We start from the raw sequence: 6,379 nt of genomic DNA on the forward strand, positions 1-6,379 counted from the left end.
AAACACTTCTCCGGCGAGGTACCAAAAGCTTCAGGCCGGCTCTTGCCTCCCAACTAACCTCCCTGGTCTCTCCAAGTCTTCAAAGCACCTTCCTAGTTCAGGGCATGCCGCGGCTCTCTGCTGCCCTCACCCTGCACCAGCAGAAACAGGACATGCCTGGCTGCTGCTGCCTGGCTGCCCGTCTCACCTGGAGGGATCCCAGCCCCTGCTTCCCTTCCAGCACCTCACCCACCCTGCCATGAGGGCTGGCGGCAGCAGCTCGGGCAGGTTCCTGCCCTGAGCCCCAGTCGGCTTTGCCCTGGCTGCAGGGAACAGCCTGATGGGTTCTTGGCTGCTCTTCCAGTCTTTCAGTTCACCTTTTGACTGCTTTTCAGACTGCAGGCTGATTTTCTACACACCAGTCTGCTCCTCCCTCTACTGCTGCACTCCTGCCTCGTACCACATCATCTGCTAAGCATGTCCTCTCCCCGTCAGGCCGTTGCTGAGACACCTCCTTGCTTCTTGGTTCCCCAGTAATCAAACACGTTGCTCCCCAGTCCTGGGGTTTGGCTAGCTCGACCCCAATTATTTTGAGAATTGTAGGAGCATTAAAGAGAGCAGGATTTCTCCTGGACTCCAGCATCATCTCTTCATTTTGGTTTTCCAAGGAGTGAAGATCTCATACAGGACAACTGGGTGCAAAACAAATAACACCTTTCAAATGTATTTGCTTAACCTGATACCTGTCATGCAGACAATGGTTTCACAAAGGGCAAGTATGTTTTTCCCTAGGGAAATCTGAAGAGCCTCTTGCTGAAGCCACAGAGAGAAACTGCTTTTTGTTCAGCCTTCCATTGCCAAAGAGCCTTTCATGGAAGGAGAGGAAAACAAGATTTGGTGCGTTCCCATTTCTGGCTGCAGCGTATTGGCATCCCAGTGCGTGTGGAAACTTAACTGCTTGACCTCACATATGGGCCCTGCTGTTTAACCTGGGGGAAAGCCTCTTGCAGTGGTGCACGTGACACCACTGAATCACTAGGCCTTGTGAACAGCTATGCAAAGAATACAGATTTGCATACATAAAAGCGTAAATGTTAGCACCTGTGAGGAAGGCCAAAAAAAAAAAAAAAAAAAAAAAGTTTAAAAGCAATATGTTCTAGCTATCTTGCTTTTCTCTGACCAGCTGTCCTGTTCAGGGAGTCCTGGATCTCAGAGCCCTTCCTACAGCTCAAGGGGCTAAGCCATACAGTGCTGTGGCAACTGAGGCACGGACTCTCCACTGAAGTGCAAAAGGAAAGACCCTTTATTATTACAATAGCACATGCTTATGCTCTCGCCAAAGCTCTTACTTCATAATTAGCAAATCAGCAATTAGACAGCCATCAACCTTTTCTCCTGTCAGCACAAGACCACTCTAACACACGCTGTGCAGACCAGTCCCCTGCTCGCTCAGGCGCTGTTCATGCGGCGGTAACTTCTCACAGTTTAGTACTTTTCCACAGTTCAGTGTTGCAGCTGCCCGTCGTTTTTCCCTGCCACCTTGGCACAACTCAACAGTTTCTTATCTATCTTCCAAGGCCTGTTTTCCATCAAAGCCTAGCAATTTCTCAGAGGCTGTGTAAGGCTGACAGGCCGATGCCTCCCACATTGTGCTAGAAGAGAAACGTAGTTATTTGCACATCAAACAATTATTTTTAATGAGGACACAACTATTAGTGATGGGCAAAGGGTCAGTTCTGTGTCAGGTAGAACAGTCTCTTTCCCTTGCCTGGTCTTGCATGTGGCCTTTGTGATTCGCAGGAGATCTCTATAGCTGCATATGGCTGCTTCTCTGTAGCTTCTCTATAGCTGCATCTTCTCTGTAGTTGGGATGATTTCAGAGCCACAGAAAATCCCTCAGACAAAGCAGATGTGGCCTCTTTAGCTGGTGAGTGCAGAGGGGAGCCGGGGAGGTTGGGTGAGGAAGGTGCACGTTCCTGAACCCAGCCAGCCTTCTGCGAGCTAAGCTCCTTGCTGTTATCATCAGCCTTTTAAACACGTAGGGTGTTTGTACCTCTTGTGATGCTTCTTGTGGTTTTATGGGACCAACCCCCCTGCTATTTTTCCCAGAAAGTGCTGTAAAGGCATTGCAAGGGATGGACTATGAATCACAGTAACTGCAATGAGGAGGCTGTGCTGCCCTACCCAAGGATGAATCTGCCCCCTTGGAATTGATAAGACCAGCTATCACTTCCTCTTCATCCAAGACTTGCTTTAAAGACATTTATCATCTGATAGTTCCTATGTGCATGCCTGGACTTTTGTTTCTCCTAAAACAGTGTGCCCAAACTTCACTTTGAACAATATTTCCATGGGCTGGGAGGCTGTTGGGATTTTGTCTTGCTAACTGCATCTTTTTGCAAATGAATTCAACAACAATGCTTGAAGTTTTCACAAACCGAACTGGATATCCCTGCTGGCAGGAGAACCGAGATATTGTTTCTTCGCAGCATGGGGCATTTACCAGATGGCAGAACAGTGTTTTCAATCAAAATTGTAACTCCAAAGCAAAAAAAATGCCTAAAGCAATATGAAAGGGAAGAAACTAAAACTCATCAGCCTCTTAGATAACTGCAATATAACCAAGCTGTGTTGTTTTTTCTGATAGTCTGTGGAAACCTGAAGCTCCCAGGGCTTTGTCTCATTGACACTGAGTCCTCTGTAAGCTACTCTGGCAATGTTCTTGTTTTAACAGAAGAGAGGCCCTTAAAAGGAGAGCACATATAATTTAACCTCTAATGAAATCAATGTTCCACTCCTAGACTGATCTAGAACTGAGCTTGATTTTAAGTGATTTGTCGACCCAGCTGAACAGTGTGTAGGATGCAGCACACACAGTTTCTGCAGTATGTTGGTTCTCTGAATGAGTAAAAGTTTCTCGAGGAAGTGGGCTTCTTGTTTTCTGACTCTGATAGTCTGAGGATGCTACTAGTCATCTGCAGCAACTGGTCAGAGCCTTTTCCTTGAACCGTCCGTGTCTTACAGTAAGTCTGTGTTCCCTGTGCTGCGATGGGAACTGCCAGGGGTAAAAGGACACATATGTTGTGTGTTACACACTGGGCCATGTGTAAAAGGACATGTATGTGTGTGTTACACACTTGGCCATGTGTAAAAGGACATGTATGTGTGTGTTACACACTTGGCCATGTGTAAAAGGACACATATGTGTGTGTTACACACTTGGCCATGTGTAAAAGGACATATGTGTGTGTTACACACTTGGCCATGTGTAAAAGGACATATATGTGTGTGTTACACACTTGACCATGTGTAAAAGGACATATATGTGTGTGTTACACACTTGGCCATGTGTAAAAGGACACATATGTGTGTGTTACACACTTGACCATGTGTAAAAGGACAACCATGTGTAAAAGGACATATATGTGTGTGTTACACACTTGGCCATGTGTAAAAGGACACATATGTGTGTGTTACACACTTGGCCATGTGTAAAAGGACATATATGTGTGTGTTACACACTGGGCCATGTGTAAAAGGACATATATGTGTGTGTTACACACTTGACCATGTGTAAAAGGACACATATGTGTGTGTTACACACTTGGCCATGTGTAAAAGGACATGTATGTGTGTGTTACACACTTGACCATGTGTAAAAGGACACATATGTGTGTTGTACACACTTGGCCATGTGTAAAAGGACATATATGTGTGTGTTACACACCTGACCACGTGTATTGTAGTTCTGAGATGGGCAGGAGATGGGACTCTAATGGGGGATATGGTGGGGTGAAGTGCTCAGGCTCGGACGACGGGCCCAAGGCAGAGTTGACCTATAGATGAATCCTGTATATTTTATAACTGATAACCGTTGTGCTAGTAGGGATTGTGCTAAGTTATAACAATGCATTTATGCTGATGTAAAAAGTGCTAAAGCGTCGAAATACTGAAGCCTGAACAACAGGCCCTGAGCCGAAGCTGCTCACTTAGCATGCAGTCATTAACAAAGTATGTAAGCTCACTAGTGAGAGATGCAATTTAGAATATAATCAGTAGTGAGGTCGAAATGCTGAGAGAATGTACCCAACGGCCCTTGTTTAGCCTTGTTCAAGGCTGAGAACCCAAGTGTTTGACCTTGTTAGAAACTCCCTTGGTCTCCTCCCACCCTGAGCCCTGGCCAGGCTTTGGGTGGAATCCAACAGGAGGATGAAACCAGAAATTATCCGCTCAAAACAAAGGTGCCAGCTATTCTGACTTGCTGATTTTGGGGTGTATAAGGCTGGACCTGCTCGCAGTGAGTCTGGAGGCCTCCCCTACGGGTGGACACACTGTGTAGGATTTCCCACTTGCCAGGAAAGGCTCAACCAGTCCTCGGTGTAACCGGGGCTGCCTGCGGGTCTGAATGATGGCAGCGGGTGCAAGGGGTGATTGGATCTTTCTTAATCACTATTCTCTCTCTCAGTAGTGATGATTTGATGCATTACACTGCATTTTCCTGTTTGTTGCTTTAGGTGCACTATTCTGCCTTTTCTTACTGCATGTTTTCTGTATTACACTGTTACATTCTTTGGTTATCACCAGCAAAATACACCCACTCTTTTCGCTCTGGTGTCTTGAGTTTAATTGGTATCCTTAATCAGCAAAACATGGGGTCAAATGCAAGGCAGTAAGGTGCAATCAGAAACATATTTAGCACCTGAGTGTCAAAAAGTTGACATGAATAGCTAACCTCAAATGTACAATCCTTGTCAGCTCAACGGGACACGGAGGTCTCAGGGAAAGAAGGGTCAGGGCTGTATCTTAAAGTGGCTTTTTTTAACCTTCTTATGGCACTTGTATAGAGGTGTAAATGCTGAAAAAAAGTCTGAAAGAGGGTGGTGAGAGTCTGTCATTCATCTGGAAGCCATGAGGGATGTGGGTTCTCTACTCCTCTGGAAATGGGACTTCAGTGGGTGACAGAATATGGCCCCAGGTACGCTGGTAAGCGACACTAATCTGAACTGCAGGCTGGGAGATCCAAAGCCGAGATGCTTTAGACACGTGAGCTGTCCTTTTACAGGTGAAAACTGTTTTTCCAGTACTCAGCCTTTCCTCCTGCTCCCCGCCAGGTCTGTAACGTCTGAGAACCCTCTCAGGCTGTGGGAAGGGCTTGCTGCTGTGGTAGGTCAAGGTTAAGAATCTAGTGCATCTACAAGGGGCAAAAATCACTTTCTGGCAAGGCAGAGCCTTGGGATCTGGGAGGAAATGAAGCCTGACTGCTGCAGGTCGCAGGTCAGATTCAAGGCTTTTGTGCGTTGACACACGCCTAACCTTTGGTACTAACCTAATCTAGGCCAGCGACTTTCAACCCGCGATCTGTAGTTTAACTGTGGGATCCCCAACAGATCCCAGGAAAGGAGGGGAGCGAGGAAGAGGCTCCGGGTGCTGCGGCGGCGTTGGCGCGCTCTGTGCATTCCCCACAGCAGGCTGCGAATCCGGGGGGCGGGGGGGAGGGTGCCACATCCCTCGGATTTTGTATTTTCTAACATGAGAGTTTAGTTCTGTGGGTGCAGGGGGGGGAGGGATCACCCGGGAAATACCGGTTTGCCTTTCTCTCCGCCATGCCTCGTGTTCTCTTTGTCCGGAGAGGCAGGACAGCGGCTCTGCGCGGCCTCGGCGGGTTGCAGTGTCGGTGGAGCTGCGCTGGCAGCGCCGAACCCGCCGCCATTCCCGCCGCCATTCCCGCTTTCCCACCCCGGGGTTTCTCCCCCCCGACCACCAATTTTCATGCTTTTATACTTCTTTTGAAGCTGACTTTTCTCAGACACCCCTTGGCCATCCCCTGTTTACAGTTACTCCATCCGATGGCCGTTTTAAGCAAACTTTATAATTTTGAATGTCCTCGTTAGCGTTAGTAGTTTTTGGGGAAAAAAACCCATCCTCCCGGACCAACCCTTTTTGTCGGCTCACGCACGGCCCCGCCATGTCACCCAGGCCGCGTTTTTCCACGAGTGGGGCCATACACGAGCCCCAGAAGCCACCCGGACCTAACGGCCCCGGGAGTTAGAGGCCACTTGCGGATTATTCGGATTATTCGCCTCACGCAGGGCCCGGAGCTCCCCGGAGGGGACGGGACCTCTCGGGTGAGGGGGTGCAATAGGGACGCGGCTGTCAGAGGGGGGCTCCTCCGGGTGTCCCCTCCCGCAGGCTGCTCCCCGGGACCCGTTTTTTTGAACAGTAACCGGCACCGTGGCCGCGGGCCCGGAGGGCGAGTGGCTGTCGCCGGGCGGCGGAGCGGGGGGGTGGTGTGTGTGTGTGTGTGTGTGTGCTGCCGGGGATCCCCGGTGCCGCGTTCCGCCGGGGATCCCGTCCCCGTTTCGCCCCCCCCCTCCCCGTTCACCTCCCCGCTTCCCCCCCT

This window comes from Athene cunicularia (assembly GCF_003259725.1).
Source record: "Athene cunicularia isolate RWA chromosome 28 unlocalized genomic scaffold, athCun1 chr28_part1, whole genome shotgun sequence".
NCBI classification, from domain to species: domain Eukaryota; kingdom Metazoa; phylum Chordata; class Aves; order Strigiformes; family Strigidae; genus Athene; species Athene cunicularia.